Genomic DNA, 19,688 nt, shown 5'->3' on the forward strand with positions numbered 1-19,688 from the left:
GGCACCAAGGGGGGCATTCTGTTAGAGATATCTCATTCCGTTTCTGATTGTATTTAGTCACCCTTATTACTAGCTATAGAATTACATACTTGGAGTCTACCTCAGTAGCTGAGCCATCAATATATCTGATTGCCATGCAAAGGACCTACCCTTAATTTCAGTTCCTGTGTGATCTCCGAGGTTCCGGACACTAAGTTTGCCGATACTTACAGCCTTTACGTGTGACTAGAATGTCTTTGAGGATTGTGAAATACACTCCTGGAAATGGAAAAAAGAACACATTGACACCGGTGTGTCAGACCCACCATACTTGCTCCGGACACTGCGAGAGGGCTGTACAAGCAATGATCACACGCACGGCACAGCGGACACACCAGGAACCGCGGTGTTGGCCGTCGAATGGCGCTAGCTGCGCAGCATTTGTGCACCGCCGCCGTCAGTGTCAGCCAGTTTGCCGTGGCATACGGAGCTCCATCGCAGTCTTTAACACTGGTAGCATGCCGCGACAGCGTCGACGTGAACCGTATGTGCAGATGACGGACTTTGAGCGAGGGCGTATAGTGGGCATGCGGGAGGCCGGGTGGACGTACCGCCGAATTGCTCAACACGTGGGGCGTGAGGTCTTCACAGTACATCGATGTTGTCGCCAGTGGTCGGCGGAAGGTGCACGTGCCCGTCGACCTGGGACCGGACCGCAGCGACGCACGGATGCACGCCAAGACCGTAGGATCCTACGCAGTGCCGTAGGGGACCGCACCGCCACTTCCCAGCAAATTAGGGACACTGTTGCTCCTGGGGTATCGGCGAGGACCATTCGCAACCGTCTCTATGAAGCTGGGCTACGGTCCCGCACACCGTTAGGCCGTCTTCCGCTCACGCCCCAACATCGTGCAGCCCGCCTCCAGTGGTGTCGCGACAGGCGTGAATGGGGGGACGAATGGGGACGTGTCGTCTTCAGCGATGAGAGTCGCTTCTGCCTTGGTGCCAATGATGGTCGTATGCGTGTTTGGCGCCGTGCAGGTGAGCGCCACAATCAGGACTGCATACGACCGAGGCACACAGGGCCAACACCCGGCATCATGGTGTGGGGAGCGATTTCCTACACTGGCCGTACACCACTGGTGATCGTCGAGGGGACACTGAATAGTGCACGGTACATCCAAACCGTCATCGAACCCATCGTTCTACCATTCCTAGACCGGCAAGGGAACTTGCTGTTCCAACAGGACAATGCACGTCCGCATGTATCCCGTGCCACCCAACGTGCTCTAGAAGGTGTAAGTCAACTACCCTGGCCAGCAAGATCTCCGGATCAGTCCCCCATTGAGTATGTTTGGGACTGGATGAAGCGTCGTCTCACGCGGTCTGCACGTCCGGCACGAACGCTGGTCCAACTGAGGCGCCAGGTGGAAATGGCATGGCAAGCCGTTCCACAGGACTACATCCAGCATCTCTACGATCGTCTCCATGGGAGAATAGCAGCCTGCATTGCTGCGAAAGGTGGATATACACTGTACTAGTGCCGACATTGTGCATGCTCTGTTGCCTGTGTCTATGTGCCTGTGGTTCTGTCAGTGTGATCATGTGATGTATCTGACCCCAGGAATGTGTCAATAAAGTTTCCCCTTCCTGGGACAATGAATTCACGGTGTTCTTATTTCAATTTCCAGGAGTGTATGTTTTGATGAGATTTTGCTATTGCAGTCACTGAAGGCTTCAAGCTTAGTCTTTCTGAGAGCCAAACATGTTTTAACAGCTATTTATCTGTAGCACTATACTTTGTTTTACACCTATTTGCAGTACTCGCCGTCCCTGCAGAATTTTCTTTACAGAGACTGTGTGCCATGGAGAGTCCCTCCCGTAACGGACTGTTCTATTAGGTACATATGTATGCAGTGCATGGTCAACTTCAGCCACAGTTCCTCGGCATGTTCCTGTTCAGAGCTGAATGTTTCAAGTTTGTCGTTGGGATATGACATTACTGTCTCTTTATGTAGCTTCCTGAACGCAGAAATCGTTCTACTTGCTTTAGCTGCCCCTTGCACTTTGGTAATCATTGTTGCTATAACTGTTTTACGGTGACTAAAAGTTGTTTAAATCCGGACATCCTCAAGGAGATCAGATATATTTGTTGCCGTTATGTCCAATACGTTTGCGTAATGAATGGGCTTCCGATCTATCTGTTCGAGGTAGTTTTCAGACAAGAGGTTTAGTACTGTTTCGCACCATGTCTTGTCACGTCCACCATTTACAAAGCTTTAATTATCCCATTTGACTGTGAGATGATTAAAATTCCTCCAATAATGACAGTATGATTTTGGAGCATGTGTACTAGTGATCTGAAGTTTTCTCTAAGGTTTTCGGTTACATCTTGGGGGTGAGTCTGCTGGTCGACAGAAATATCCAATTATACAGTCAGTTTATACCCACAATTCATTGTGTATCTTGCCCAAACAATCTCGCACGCGACTTACATTTCTTCCCCGACAGATCTGAGTTTCTTGTCTAATGTGAGAAGTACGCTGAGAAAACCTGGGACATCACACCACATCCACTTCTCATTAGTATAACCTTTTGATAAACATTTGGATTTGCCCCAAAAATCTCACAGTTATCACTTTCTGGCTGTAGCCAGTCTTCTCTACCTAGTATTATGCGAGCTGCACTGCTTTCTAAGAGCGTTTCAAAATCTATCATTTTGTTGCCAAGTTTCTGACACTTGGTCACTAGGATTCTAATATTCACACCCGTGTGAATCGTATACTAACATTTTGATATCACCTACAGTTATTATTAACTCGACTGCATGGAGTGTCATCTAATCTCAAAAAAAAAATACTGTGCATCTTTCACATAGCTTGATAACAGCCTCTGCTGTTTAGTTTGTAGAGAATTATCCGATAACGTGGTTTGAGTTATATAGAGTACACCATTCAAACCATTGACGTGTGCTGCTCAGAATACACCTTGTTCAGCCCAAGAGGTCCGCAGTTTCCGGCTGTGTTATATCTTTGGTCCATGAAATGGATCATAGAAGCACAGAAGTAATATTCTTCAAGCTTCTGGAAAGTAATAATTAGATAAGTGATCGACAGTCGGTTATTAGGATAAATTATCTACCATGACACCAGTTTCCATTCACATAACACGAGAAATCCGCTGAACATGGAGGTGTGATTGTGGCATCAGTTACAGTTATAGTCAGAATAGCCTACTCTGTCGGCCACTGTGGAAGAGCGGTTCTAAGCGCTTCAGTCCGGAACCACGCTGCTGCTACGGTCGCAGGTTCGAATCCTGCCTCGGGCATGGATGTGTGTGACGTCCTTAGGTTAGTTAGCTTTGAGTAGGTCTAAGTCTAGGTGACTGATGACCTCAGATGTTAAGTCCCATAGTGCTTAGATTTGAAGCCTACTCTGTAAGCAACATGCTGAGATATTTTTGCGGTGCGGTACTTGAAATGGATAAGAATGCATGTCTGACATTAATCCCATTCAAATTATCTTTAAATTGATGAATATATGGAAACAAATATCTGTAGTACATCTATCTGTTGGTACATCTTAATTAACTATCAGAATTATAGCTAGAAATGTGTGTGTAGGTTTTTACGATTCATTCATAATTTTATCACAAATAATTACATATTACTTCATATTATAACTTTATAAATATTTCTGTTTACAGATACTTCCATTTTTCACTCCTGAATTTTGACTGCTTCCTTTTCTATAAATGATTTGTGCTTGTAAATTTATTATTCGACAGATATCTGATAACTCATTTATATAAGATAAAGTGAGTCATAAGATAACTGTTTTGTTTGCCGCCTTTAAAACATTTATTTGCTTATGTAACAATCATTTTCATATTTATCTGTCCTTTTGACTAATATTAAACCAATGTAACGTATTACAAATCTATGGGGATTTGGCTATTCAATTTTCAAACATAATTCCTTAAGTTGAGATGTGTTTGAAAGTGAATGTTTAGTTTTCATAATCTGATGGGAAAGTGAATACAACATATTCCATATCACAAACTTAGTTTTCAATACTTACCCTTTGGTAGTAGTCCATATGACCATTTCAGTGAAATAATCAAATACAAATGTCACAGTGCATATTTGCATTTCACACTCGTTAAGATAAATGACTTATATTTGTCAAGAGACATTTATGTAACAGCACTTCCATTGAAATATTTTGTATCTTTGTTGATGTACCATCCTTACTTCACGGTAACCATAGTGGGTATTCTTGACAGTTCCAGGACAGCAGTGAATGGAAACATTAATAATTAAGTCCTTCTACAGTCTTTTGAATAGCGCCTTTACTATCTCAGGCTTCATCTAGGAATCACTGCTTCCCCTGGACTTTAGTTCTTATATAAAGACATACATTATCATATCAACATCCTGTAAATGTGTAATTGCGAATTTTGTTGGTTTCATTTGTATATGGTAACTGAATAAGGTATCTGTTATATATTGATATTACTATGTAAACAAGCTCCCTTGGTTCCTGACTTTACTTTAATAAGCCCAAACATGCTGAAGATCTACCAATAACCAATTATCCTACTAACTGATATGTGATACATATAGGTTGGTTGGTTTGTGGGGGTTGAAGGGACCAGACTAAAAAGGCCATCGGTCCCTGATACATATAGGACAACTCCTCTTATTTTCACAGTCATGGTTTATAGATGAAACAGTAGTCATTTTAAAGTAATGAGTTTCCTTGTTGCTGTCTGCATATAATTTTATCATCATTCAGACCTGACACATTTATCATCAGTTTATAGACGAAACATTAAAAACTAAGATATGGATTGGTCTGATAGTAAAGTTAGTAATAAGTAGCTCTAATTCTATAGCAATAATTGAACATTATTAGGTGATTAATAAATTTATACATAATTTACTAACGATTATTTGTATACTTTTCTTGACTAAAGCGTAATTTGTGTTTGAAACAGTCCGAAAATGCACTACAGGTTCAAATGGCTCTGAGCACTATGGGACTTAACTTCTGTGGTCATCAGTCCCCTAGAACTTAGAACTACTTAAACCTAACTAACCTAAGGACATCACACACATCCATGCCCGAGGCAGGATTCGAACCTGCGACCGAAGCGGTCACGCGGTTCCGGACTGTAGCGCTTAGAACCGCACGTCCACTTCGGCCGGCCTGCACTACGGGGAAATTGTTGCTTTCTAACTGTACATTCCAGTAAACATAATATCGATTCTTAATAGCTGTACAAAGTAATTGGTTAATTCTACGTACTTGTGGAAATACCCTCGTAGCTACCTGCTTCACTTCGCTGCGTGAAAATAAACATTTTACGAGCCACCCTTTGACGAAGTGATCCATCGATCGCATCTGGCGCCTCACTGGCTTTGACGGTCTTCCAGCAGCCCATCCGCTACTCCGTATAAGCCCGGGCGCTAGTGTACATAAAAGAAAAGAGGCGGTCCACGAGCAGCCCGAAGAGCCATTTAAGAGTAATAGGCTTAGGAGGAGCAGCGAGTGAAGGATACCTGACATCGCGGCTTTCTTGCAAAAAGAGGTTAAGTGCAGAGGCAGCAGATCGATGGTGTTGTGGGACGATCGGCTGAGCCGTACCGAGCCGGTCGTGAGGGGAGCGGTGGCGGCGAGGCGGTCCGTGCCGTGCCGAGCCGGCGGCGTGGCGCAGCTGTGGCGCTGCCGGCAGCGCCGTGGCGGCGGCGACGCATTCGCCCCGCAAACCGCCAGCTTGCCGTGGCTCTCAGTCGCGCCTGCTCCCTCTGTAACTACTGGTTTGTTCTCTTCTGTGTTGTGTGCCAGTCTACTCACAACATCTCTGTCCTACACGTAATTACAGTTATCAGTGGTTGAGTATAACAGTCGTACAGGCCTACTACTATTTTCTCTCTCTCTTACGTAGCCTCCGACAGAATGCTTCTTTAAACATTTTACTACAGTATTGCCATAATCTTTTCTTACGTTGTAAATATGTTTCTCCAGTTTATTCAGACAGTTTCGTGATGCAGCTTTACGAGGTAACGGAAGTCGTTGGGTGCAGCCCACAAGCGATGAAGTACTTTAGTCAATATACCTACTACATTCCCTTTGTAGCAACCGTAGTAAAAACTACCACTCGCTCTTTTAAAACCAAGCTATAACTATGCGTGCATGATAGGATTACACCCCCTGCATTGCACCGCTTCATTTAAAATATATTTGCTTGAATGATGATTAGTAATGTACGGCTCCCTGTGTGCTGCAAGCTGCAGTAGATAATACGGAACGAAAATTTGTAACATCTGCAGAGGGACGCACGGAAAGAACTCGTGTAGAATTATAACTTTATGCCAGTAACATTGAAGTAAAAAAGAAAATGAGAAAAATGTATTCGGCTTTTTCGAATCGGCGAGCTATTCTCTACTGAAATGTCGACAGTCTGAGGGATCATTTACTGTTGCTGTCTAAGAGTCCAGTTTCTGTCCATCGATTTTGCCTAACAATTCTTGGGTTACCATAAAAGTATAAATTCGAGGGTTTAGCACCACCATTTTTTGAACACCGAAAAGTATTATTTGCATTTGAAAAAGCATGAATATAACTAAGCTTGCTTTGCATCTATTAATATGAGAATGTAAATATAATACAAAACTAAACAGCGCCTGTTTACTATCGTCTGTAGTCAGTTACATTATTTTTCTATATCTGCAATAGGACACTGTACTACTTGGTGACTAGGTAATGCAATTTTCTACAAATAACGCTTTATCGTCAGTGAACAGCTATTGTCACTGATTTTGTTACACAGCACTGTTATACATTAAAGATTTTGCTGTAAGCGCATACTACACTAAATATAATTACATCACACCAAAAAACCTTAGGGAGGCCAGCAGTAGATGTCGTATTTCGTTAAGGGTTACCGTTGAACTTTCTTCTTATTCTTTAATTGGCTGCCCTGTAATCGTCTGGAACAACTATAATGGGAATGCATAAATGATCCCCTTGTGCTTTAAATAAATAACTGTTTCTTATCCTCATTAATATCAATATCACATACAATTTCAGCACCAATAACCTACAGATATGTAGAGTTTTATGATTTCTGACTGCTCCATATCTGTATGTTATAACATGCACCTCACCATCAATCAGTTCAGTGTACAGAATGTAAATGCTACTATAATGAATGTTAGTTATATTACGATTAAACACTACACAAATTTCACACTCTGTTAACGAAGTGCTATGCTTGGTTTGGTTTTCTTAAATAAAGATTATATCATTAGTTTTTTGGACAATTTAGAATACTGCAATTCTCGTATTACTGCAAAATTAACGTTAGGTGCATGTTGCTGTAGTCACTATTTTACGAGTAAGTAACCTATACAAACTAAACCATCAAACTTTCTTTCTTTGTACCTGTGTGTTAGGAAACACACAAAGTTGTGTCCTTGCATTTAACTTAGTTCTTTTTTCTCTTCCTTTATTTATTTATTGGCTTGCACTCTATTCTATTGCATAACGTACTATTTTATATTGTTTTCTTATTCGCCTTTCCTACACTTATCACTTCTAGATGATATATTTTTGTTGTTTTATAATAAGTACCGCTACTAATCATTCTGTGGCCCATATATGAAAAAAATTATTTTCATTTGTGACAAAATGTCTAATGGAGATAATTTTTGTGCTGTGCATATGTCTTAGATGTTCATTCTGTTGGCGTTTGTATGTCGAAGACTAGTTCAGGAAGCACTTAAAACTGTAATTTTACAGAAATTTGCTTCAAATACGGGTGCTTAGGATTTCTTACTTGTGTCCTGCTATAGACGGTGTAATAAACAGAGACGATAAGAGACAAAGAAAGAACGTCACCTACCATGTACGACACACGTGATGTCATCTCGCAGTCACAGACATCCGCAGATCATGGTCCAATATGTGTGCTTATAGTGCGTTTTTTGATTTATAAAACTGAAACTGAGTTTCTCAAACTAAATTAGTGGAGACTATGTGAAGTTAAGAGGTTAGTTCTAAATTATGTGGGTCAGACAAAACTTATGCTAACCCAGAATAAATTTTAAATGTGGGCAACTGCCTTATGACCACTTTCATCATATGGGCTTATCAGTACTTGTGAATCTCAAGTTCCTAAGTTCCTTGTTTCTAATTTCAATGTCATACTACAGTCTGATCTCGACCAAAACACAATAACTTACCAGGTTTATATGTGTAAGGCTGAATTGAGAGAAGAATTGAGACCTCTAAAAACACACAACACCGTTTTCCCTTTTGGTCGCCGAAATGCGATGTTTATAAGAATCTGTTTTGTTTCTTCCTGTTAAATTCGAACCAAGAAAATTACATTTTATGAATATGTTCCTTAAAATAATGGCTAACTCTACTAAGTGAGCACAAAAAGCCTTTTAATGCTGATAACTAGCAGCAGGAAACGAACAAATAAAAATGTCTAAAAATAAGTGCAAATGTTCTGATTCGTTTTTTCTCCTCTGTTTCCTGACCGATGAAATGTAATTGTAACGTTTCGGTAAACAAAAACTCTTGACACATTGTGCAGCAGCTTCTTTGAAGTCAGAGTAATCTTCTACAGTTAATGGAATTATCCTAATTCGCATCAATCCCTGTTTTCTTTTTTGCACACATGATTATGCCCTACATAGTTCTTTCAACTGAGTAGATCTTAGCTACGAGTAATTGTCCGTACTGCAACGATGCTCATTTACATCTAAAATGAATTACTTATCTCATTATTTATTGTGTTGTAAAACACTTTTCATAGTTAAAATATTGTCTCTTGAGGCTTCTGCCATTTTTGATGTGTTCCTTCCATGTCTAACAAACTTTATGTTTTGTGAACTCAATTAATTTATCAGGATACTTTTAAAAAATAAATTCACCGAGCATAAAATTTACTGGTCAGTGCCAAAGTAAGTACATTGTGAAGTTTAAAGATAAACTATTGTTTCCAAAATTTAATGTAATGAAAAAATTTATTACAGTTTTTCTAATATTGCTATGATAGGTTCGGATGAGATTGTAATGTTGTCATCAGCTCGAAGATTGATTTGAGTAGTAGACTGCTTCACTAGGCATGGTCTTGCTGGAGGTGGTATGCATTGCCTTACCCCTGACGTTCGAGCTGACTTTTCCATAAATTTATGTCGGACCTACAGTTTAACGTAGGCTCCAAACCACGGCCGAAACCACAAACCCATCCCGAAAATAAACTTCCAATCTTTATGTTCATTTGATTGCACTTTTCCAAGTATATTCTGGAAAATAAATGACTTTACACGATCAAAGCCAGATTATTTTTTCCTTTTCATCTACGGCGTATATCATAATAACAAATAATTTTCTGCATTCTTGGTCACTATGTTTTAAGTGCATTAATATCTGTCTGACTACGTCGTCACTTGTTGGTTAAAGGTAACGGATGAAAATTTGTATTCTTTTTTCGAAAGGGGAAATTAGCATTAAGTAAGAAAGCATGTTCTAATGAGTATCTGGTGTGAAGTGTCCCCATACTTTTGTCCATGTCGGAAATGACACTTCCTTTTCCACTCCGCCTCATGAATGGAAGATGGATTATACAGTGTGAGCAAAACTTACTTCACCTACACTGTGTTCATGGAGCTGTCTGCAGAACTTCACATTAGTAAGCGTGAAGCCACTTCCCATCGTCACAGACGCAGGAAGCACGTGCGCTCTACTGGACGTTCCCATGGAAGCTGAATCCGTCACGCTAATAATCACCTATCCACAGTGGCTCTAATTCTTACACCTTAAAGCTGATAACTCATTTAGTGATCGGTTTTTCCAAAAGGGACATATTAATTTGTAACGAGTGGCAGGAAGTTAATGAAAACCAACTATAACTGTTTATGTAGACTCAAATAAGTTCCGTAAGTAGCGAAAATGTTTATCCAAATTGTTTTCTGTCCTTTACTAAGTGGTAAAGTAAATTCCATCTGCAGAGTGCCACTGCGACAGTTTTCTTTCTCGCGCCTTTGTGATCGCATATTCACCTTAAGCAGTGGCATACAGGCAATCTCTTATGAACTGGAAATTCATTGCGTATCTTAATTACGACACATGAATCATAAATATACATACGTTAAAGTCATTAACTAATTATAAACAGATTAACCGAACACCCATTTAATTATCAGTAAAATATAGTCGCAAAAAGTCTTTTGTATTCATATGTAACAAATTTATAAAATATTTCGGAAGTGTCATGAATCTTCCCAGAGTAACAGATACAATACATTTTCAGTCAGGGCATATACTATCGAATCACTTTTTAACTACAAATTACTACAAAGGTATAATGAGGAGTCAATGTATGGATGTTTTTATTAACCGTCTTTCGTCTGTGATCCTAATCTCCTTCATCAATCTCTCGAACGTACTGATGTCGAACTAACTGTATGAAATTTTCGTTTAGGGGCATCCAGCCATACGCAATAAATAAATTCAAGAATAATACAACTTTTTAAAACCTGGCTTTGGATTGCTATGGTTACAATTCCTCTGTTATAGTCATAGATGTGACGTACAAAAAAGTCGTTAAGCTTGAGTGTATCTCACAAAGTTAAGTTGCACGAATATACGACTTAGACACGTAACCGCTAATAGCGGTGTCCCTCTATTCTCTAGTTCCACAGAACTCTCAAAACGACATATTTAACGGTTCCTTTTAAAAAGTCACAGCTTATTTCTTTCTTCATTTTGAGTTCGAGGAACATGCGGAGTGGCTGCAATTCAACTGGATATTGACCTACAGAAAGATAGTAATCGACAGAAAAAATAAAGCAGCCATCAATATCATAATACTTTAATTGATTTGTCCCTCTCCCTCTCGCATTCTTCTGGCATCTAAGAAGGCTTAATCAGCTAACTATTGAAACACCTACAGCTCAACACAGAAGTAAAATCACGTTACAACTTATTTATTGGGCCAACCATGTTTTGCCTACGCTGTGGAATTTATTCCGGTACTGAAATTGCACTGCAATCGATATCGGAATCGTAAGATTCCATCTTGAGTCCCCTGTAAAGACAAAGCAAAGCTCTGTGTTCTGACCCAGAAAGGCCAGTCGGAACCAACCGACCGCCGTATCATCCTCTGAAAATGGCATTATTTGGACTGATGCGGCAAAGAGGAGCGTGGTGTCAGCACATATTTCTTCCAGAATTTCTGTGTGTGTGGTTTTTTTCCCTTCGAGTCGTACTTCTCACTCAAGTAGCTGCTCAGCTGGCATCAAGAGGCTGCGTACGTCCTGTTCTCCACTTCTCCCACCAAGGAAAAATCCCTAGCAGAAGCAGGAATTAAACCCGGGTTCTCCGCGTAATAACCAGTCACTCTGACTACTGACCTACGGAATAAGTAAAGGACGCTTTCCGAAATCGGAATACGCAAGATAACACTCTCTCAAGAAAGCAGAAAAGATGAAAACATTCACACATTCTGGGACAGAAACCGGCATGTTCTGGAATCACCACCAGGCTCCATAACTAGTGTCCCCCTTGACCCCACTACGATCAGTTCAGCTGGTGGTGATATGGTACATCAAAAATACATACATCCGCAAACAGGCCCAGAGGACCGCTCTAAGCCGACACCGAACGAAATGGACTCGCATTCGGGAGGACAACGGTTCAAAGCCACGTCTGGCCATCCTGATTTAGGTTTTCTGTGACAAATGCCGGGATACTTCGTTTGATATGGCACGGCCTTTTTCCTTCCCCATCCTCAATCCAAGCTTGTGCTCCGTCTCTAATGGCCTCGATGTCGACGGAGCGTTCAACCCAATCTTACTTCCTCCCGTCTTCGAAGCCGACTGACCACTGTGTCATCCTCTGCCGTGTGGTGTCATCCAGATGCGGTATGTACGAGAATGGTGTCTGACTAGTGATTGCACATTGCTCTTCCTAGCGTTGTAGGTTTTACAGAGCTTGAAGCCGCTACTTTTCATTCAGGTAGCCTATCAACTGACCTCACAAGGCTGATTTGACCCCTTTCCCGTCCTCCTACTAAGGAAACATCCCTAGCAGTTCCGGGAATTTAACCCGTCTTCTTCGCATAGCAGTCAGGCGCGCTGACCGCTATGCTATGAAAGCAGTCTGACCATGGTACATACTGGCGTTTGTTTAACGCTAGATTACTAACCTCCCTCAAGTTTACGACTGCAGTTGTTACTAATTTGTGGTTCCCGCCATTTGTTGGTACAGAGTACAAAACTGGACATTTTGTACTTATTTTGTATGTGACATACCGTTGGAGATCTTATACTTGAAATGAACTGCCGCACAAACTATAAATTATGACTTCCTGTGAATCAAATATGGTGTTGTGAAATACAATAGTTTAGTAACAACGTAACATTGCACCTCTTCAGTGTTCTAAGGTTAAAGTCATGCACATATTCCTCTTTACCGGTTTATCGCGCTAGAACTCACACACGGATACTTGGTATCACGAAGCGTCCCTTACGGGTGACTCAAGATGGAATCTTGCAAGGTGCCGGGGCTAGCAGTGTATTTAACACTAAATTCTTCTAGAATCTTCATATATACGAGGTGCGGCTAGAAAAAAACCGGACTGATGCTGGAAAAAACATTTATTTACAATTATTTACAATTTCATGTTATCTCCTTCAATGTACTCTCCTCCTCGGTCTCTACACCGCTCCATACGAATTTTCCACTGTTCATAGCAATGCTGCAGATCATTTTCGGTAAGTCCATACATTACTTCCGTCGCTTTTTCTTTTACTGCTTCAACAGTCTCAAATCTAGTTCCTTTCAAAGCTGACTTGACTTTAGGGAAAAGAAAAAAGTCACAGGGGGCCAAATCAGGTGAGTAGGGTGGATGATCTAAGATGGGAATGTTGTGTTTTGCCAAAAACGTCTTCACTGACAACGCACTGTGAGCTGGGGCATTGTAGGGTAGCCAGGACGCTAATGTAGTAATGCTGATTCACTGTTTGTCCCTCTGGTACCCAATCAATGTGCACAATCCCTTTGATGTCAAAAAAAAAAAAAAACAATCATAATTGCCTTGAATTTCGATTTTGACATTCGGGCTTTTTTTTGTCGTGGAGAACCAGGAGTTTTCCAATTCTTCGATTGGCGTTTAGTTTCGGGATCGTAAGTAAAAAACCACGATTCATCGCAAGTAATAACATTTTGTAAGAAGGTGGGATCACTTTCAAAGTTTTCCAGGATGTCAGAACAAATCATTCTTCAGCGTTCCTTCTGTTCAATTGTGAGACACTTTGGAACCATTTTTGAACACACTTTGTTCATGTTGAAACTTTCATGAAGAATCTACCTAACACTTTCCTTGTCAACTCCTGTTAACTCAGACACTACTCTGATTGTTAAACGGCGATCTTGTCGAACAAGTTTACCGATTTTTTCAATGTTTGCATCAGTTTTTGCTGACAATGGTCTGCCAGTGCGAGTGGCATCACTGGTGTCTTCGCGGCCATCTTTAAATCGTTTAAACCACTCAAACACTTGTGTTCGCGATAAACAATCATCGCCGTACACTTGTTGTAACATTACAAACGTTTCACTTGCAGATTTTCCTAGTTTGAAACAAAATTTGATGTTAACACGCTGTTCTTTCTGTACACTCAACATTTTCCGACGCACAGACAAAACGTCAACTACTTAAAACAGACGCCACGGGCAGACTGAGTGCAGGAGGCAGATGAAACTCGAGCAGTAGGCGGAGCGAGAGTCACGTGACAGGCCACGCGACTTTCAGCCTTATTGCATTCGTTTTATTGTTTCACCAGTACTAGTCCGGTTTTTTTCTAGCCACACCTCGTAAAGGATGCCCTAATGCCCCCCCCTATTCTAACTCCAACTTTTGCTGTTGCACATGGATTAAAAAGAAACGCGATCTGACTGTAATCGACCCTGCAAGTGGAGTAGAAAAGAGTTTGGCATCTGCAATAATTTAATTTGATAAATAAGTTAAATACAGGAAAGTTTCATTAACGTAGTGAGAAATGATAGGGTTGCTCTACCGATTAACGGAATGAAAGTTCTGTCCAAAATAACAATATGATTTATTATAACTCAAAATAATAAACAAAAACACATGAAACATTTAAAATACATCAAATTGGCTCAAATTGGATACTCAAATAAATGCTGTGAAGGTGAAGTTGTCCCTAAACTAGATTGTGACATTCATGACGAAGTGGTATGGGGAGCCAATTCCTTGCAACTCAAATCTTAAGAGAAACACACAACCAACCCAACATTAATTGCTGCTACAGTAGTGAGAATTCAGACAATGAACACCCAAGACAGAACAAAGAAAAAGACGAACAGGCGCGCTCTGCTTAGCTCTGATTATCACCTAGGAAAATCCCTATCTGCCGGTGCTGCGGACATACATTACCAAACTGTCTTCTTAACTGCAAGAACACGATCTGGCGTACTGGAGGCGATGGCTGGTTGCTTCGACGTCCCGTCGTGGTGATGATAATGTCGCGAGTATAGCCTGAAACTAATTATCCTGGTCTGGTTGTTCCAGACTAAAGACTTCTAGCAATAAAAATGCGCCTCTGAGGGAGACGAAGAAGGCTCGCCACACAATCACTGACGGTACAGTGATTGATTTTAACAAGCGAAGTCACACTGTAACTCCGATACAGTCAACTTTAGCCAAACTGCTCAAACCAGACAACATAGGCCGCTTGTACGCAGAACGCTCAATTGCCAACTGTACTCGGGAAGTTACGTTGAAGTCGGAACTTCAGCAACTTCGTCAAATAGTTACAATTAAATAAAAGTATATTAGACAGCCAACGGAAGGCAGGCTGTCCAGACCAGCGAGAGCTCAGTCTTGTAACCTACTCCGACCGAAAGGCGAGAGCTGACTTCTCTAGAGCACCCATACAGGCCGAACACAGAACATTCCCGCCCCCACGACAGTGGCCGTGGTTAAACGTTTCCAACCAGCAACTCGAAAACCGGCGGAAAACTCCACTCTATTGCCGGAGCACTACCATTCCACCAATGGAGATTCTTGGCGCCAATTTCTGCGCTGATTTTGCTACGTCACGGAGCTATGCCCTGAGCAAGCCAATCACAGTTACTATTTTGCAGAAAGCGCGGGAATTTTCCCGCCACAACTGCCTGGATACACAAGTCATTCCCACGCCTCGCTGGTAGCCCGCCAGAAAGTGTTTTCGCTAAGTTTCTGCAAAGTAACGGAACCTCTAGCCCAGCCGCTACTTCAGGCCCCTGCGGGCGTGTCTTTTGACAATGTTGGCGTCTGGAAAGCGTTCACTCGACTCCCTCACGCCTGTCGGCTTACCCTTTCAAGATCAGCAGAGCCCGCCTGGCACCGGACCACCTGGGTGACGAGAGACACTGTGTGGGAAGTCCGCGTGTGAAGGAATAGCAACTTTTCACCACATGCAATTAGAGAGGAAAATCGTAAGATAGAAATATGAGAGGGGCTCATGCCACCTCTCATAGCCCCTACGCCATTTTATATTGTAATTGGTGAGCAGTTGGCTCACTTAGGAGCAAGGTAGTGAGTCAATCGCCCAAGAACAATCTTGCAAACTGACTCCACATTCCGCACTCTATAAAAAAAATTACTGCAACTGAAAAATGCAGCTCATAGAGGTAGGATTATTTATGATGTAGCCAACTTCACCTTCTTAATATGGAACTATAACACTCACATCACACATCCATACCCAGGGAGCCCCTTCCAAACACCGATTCACACAGACATTCACTCTCTAAATATGGCCCGGATATGTGAGCCAAATATGGAGCAATTTATTCTTTACAATCAGAGTTGAAGTGCTCCGCAATTAAATGCCCAAGATGTTACAACAATTTGAATCATTAAACTAACCTGAACTCACTCACACATGATACTATTTAAGTTAACAATCTCTTTGTGAGCTTTCAGAATCTAATTACAACCTCCGATTCATTCTGTCTCCCTGCAGCAAGAATAACCTTTACAAAATGTTCCCTGAATTCATGGTCCATTCACAAAGACAGTGGTGGTATCTGCTTCAGTTTATGGCGACTTCAGGCACACTGTTTGCATACACACAACAATAAATACAAAATACAAACAAACAACATGGTGTGGAGAACAATACAGTAATTTGTAATTTGTGCGCCCTACTCTATCACTTACATAAGAATTACAGTGTAAAACACAAACACATACAAGGTATAACATACATTACAAAAACAACATTAGAGAAAGAAATTTAGGAAAAAAAACAAGATTCATGGGGTGTCAAGTTGTGCTTGCACATTACACAATGTTCACGACTGTGCTGAGAATGAGGTACTAAATCACATTGCTGGAAATATTCGAAGCACTTCATAAATTCGTTAGTTTCTCTGAGGGGGTTGGTATGTTGAGTCATATGCATTGATGCACGTGGTTCCATGTCTTGAGCATCGGAGGGGGGCTTTTGGGATGGGGCCACAGTACTGACATCACATAGGGCTAAACGTCGGGTGTTGTTGCTACGTTGTTGCAACAGCAATAGGGTGTGCTGGAGCATCTGCAGTACTCTGTTCAGATTGCAGCAAGACCCACGCATATGATCACGGCAGTACGGTAGGAAGACACAGTGATAGGCTCTCCTCATGTAGATTAATTGTCTCTGAGGTCTACTTGTTGGGATACATCACTAGTCTAGGTCTCTTCTCTCGCTGGACAGTACTTCACGTTTCCCAATATTGCAGTTCGACGAGGGATGATGGCACGTGGAGTGACTCCACAAGTGTGTGAGGTCATCCATACAGGATCGAACTATGAGCGACGACTGCTACAACTGCTCTCTAATAGAGAGGAGAAGTTAGAAATGAGACCATTCATTTGTTAGAGAGTGTGGCACGATACTGCTTTGTGTATGCAGATCGGCCAATGCTAGTGAGTTGTAACAACCCAAACAGGTGAGTATATAGCATCCCTTTCTGTCCTGAGGCACATGAGGCGCAGGTTCTGACACGATATGTGATCTTCTTCGTGTACTCACGACAACGTGGTCTGCCGCAGGGAATCCCTCCAAACGGCTGCCGCGTCCGGAGAGCTAGCAGGCTGTCGCATGTGGGTCGCGTGTCAGTGTCAACGGCCAGCTTCACTTTAGCTTGTGGCCCGGCGAGGATCCCGCCTAATCCCTCAGGTATACGGCCCGGTGACTGTCAGCTTGCAGGACCGGACACTCCCGTGCCCTTCTCGTTAGGTGGTGCGCTGACGCTCCCCTTCTTGCAGGTAGCCGAAGACCTCTTGTTTTTGCTCCGGCTGGCCTCTGCATTGCCACGATACCCGTCATCTGCACAATTCTGACAAAAATCTTATGCCTAACTTTTTCCCATGACCTTCTATGTTATAATAAATTTACCTAACGACACATTGATGGTCTGTCATTTCAGACACTCTTATTTTACTTTTATAGTTATTAATCTATGGCTATCATTATAACAAAAATCTTGGTGTATCTAATTTGGACATGGAAATAATTTATCTTGATATTTGTGTAGAGACCGATCTCACTATTGTATATGGTGTGTGACAACTGATGCTATGTATTGGATGAACAACTAAATGTGCGGGCCCGCACTAATATTACTATTAATTATATAGATCGACAGTAGACATGCTCAAGAATTAACTACCATTTGCCAACGATCTACATTCTATGTCTTTTAATTAAATTATGTTGTTATGCAGGTCGAAGTTTTACTGTGCTATAAAGAACATGCAGCTATTCTACTTTCGCTCGCCCATCGTCCCTCCATCTCGGGTCTGTGGTTTGGTGACCTGAAAAATAGCATACCAACAGGCGCGCGCCAAACACTTATGGTAGAAAACCCCCACAATATTAAGGATCTAGCTATTGTTAAATCCTAAAGTTTATCTTATCCTAGTATATAGTACTCTCCTTTTCTCTATTTTTATTTATTTATTTATTTTCTCGTTTACCTTATACAATACTCTTACATAATTCCTGTTACGTTGAGATGTCTCGCTGCTCGCCGCTATTGACGACAGTGATGTGCGCGCCGTACGACATGACCTCCGAGTTTTCATTACGCCTCACTGAAACTCCGGAGACTGGGTTAACCATGGCTATACAAGACAATAAATTTATAGTTGAACTTAATTTTGTATGTGATGCAGTTTTAGCAATGAAAGCGCACCTTTCCAGAGGCAATGTAATATGACCAAGCCAAGACTGGTTCCTGTTGAGGATTCAGTCGCCCACCACACGCCAGCTACACAGTATGTCACGAATATCCAAGTATAAGTCCCTGGTCATTCATCTGTGACAGTCGCAAGCAGCATGCTAAATCCCCGACCAGCACATTGGCATGGTAGGCTTTATGCCCGCATTTCTACCGTCTAGGGCACCATTGGAGTCAAACGCTCACAGGTTCACCCCGACTTGCAAGACAACGATGCTGGCGCATCACTGTAAAAACTATACTGCGCATATTCATCCTCGAAATCACGCAATATACCACAATCTTGCAAACATTGGTATGAACGCCTCACGAACTGGTTGTGGCCGCTTTAGAGCGTATCACGACTTCTCAGAACGCTTCCAAGAGCACGTTCTTGTATGCGCCGTTTGTGCGACATCTCCTCACTCATCATTATCCCTCAACATGGACACCAGACAGGAAAGGACAAAAACATTGCTCATGAAAAGGTAGTGTCTCCTACTCCATCGACATTTGAAGACGCGAACATAAACAAAAAGGATAGCAGCAGTAAATTCTTATGCGAGACAACGCAGCGTGTTAATACTTTAGCAATCTTAATGTATTAATGCAACGATTATTGTTCCCTGAAGAAAGGTTCATATATTTGCCTATTCTACTATGTACACCACTTACACTACTATTATTCCACGAACTTCTTTGTGTGAGAGATGTGGTGGAGTCCTATGGACTAGCGCCAATCCCTTGTTAGACTACCCCTCCTCTGACGTGCATTAGGATTAGCGGGTCTAGTTTCAATCTCCTGGTTCTCCTGTTGTCCTTGGTTTCGTCCTCTCCAATTACGGTCGCTTTGCCGTTCGTTATTCCTCCTGTCCCATATTCCTTGTCTAGATTGACCCTGTTCCCTGACGTTCTGGTTTCCGTGTCTCTGGTTTCCATAACCTTGAATAGCGTAACCTTGATTTCCGTAACCCTGGTTTCCTAACTGACCAGTGCGATTATGCGATCTGTTGTCGTCTTCCCTTGCTGGCCCGTGGTATTTGTTATTTTGTGCCTTCTTCCTGTCCTTTGCGTCTTGTTTATCGAAGACTACTTCGAGTTCGCGCAATAGACTCTTGAATGCTTCTATGTCAGATCCACACTTCCCGACAAGTGTCTGTTGGTACCTAACTGGCAATTTGGAAAAGCAAAATTTAATGATTTCTCCGTTGCTATATGGACTATCTAAAAACTGATTCTCCTTGAGTAAATCATCAAAAAATTTGGTTGCGCTCCTATGCCCGGACACTTCCAGTTCAGGACAAAATATTACTTCCTCTTTAATCCTGTCTTGCGTTTCCTTTGACCAGTAGGTCCGGAGGAATGCACCAACAAATTCCTGATAAGTCCGACACGTCGCTGCCACACCCCGCATCTTTT

At 41.9% G+C, this 19,688-nt stretch overlaps 1 protein-coding gene across 8 annotated transcripts in view; it reads left to right on the plus strand.

Annotated features, from left to right (window-relative positions):
- Positions 1 to 5,705: 5,705 nt before the first annotated feature.
- LOC126248937 (protein tipE) overlaps positions 5,706 to 19,688 on the plus strand; it is a 234,590-nt gene continuing 220,607 nt past the window's right edge. For 3 of the 8 annotated variants that reach the window (XR_007545564.1, XM_049950449.1, XM_049950442.1), the window contains exon 1: positions 5,779 to 5,855. The gene's annotated coding sequence lies outside the window, so the exon portion shown is untranslated. The other 5 variants (XM_049950445.1, XM_049950444.1, XM_049950443.1 and 2 more) reach the window with 5 other exon arrangements.

The sequence above is a fragment of the Schistocerca nitens genome, chromosome 3 (assembly GCF_023898315.1).
Source record: "Schistocerca nitens isolate TAMUIC-IGC-003100 chromosome 3, iqSchNite1.1, whole genome shotgun sequence".
NCBI lineage: Eukaryota > Metazoa > Arthropoda > Insecta > Orthoptera > Acrididae > Schistocerca > Schistocerca nitens.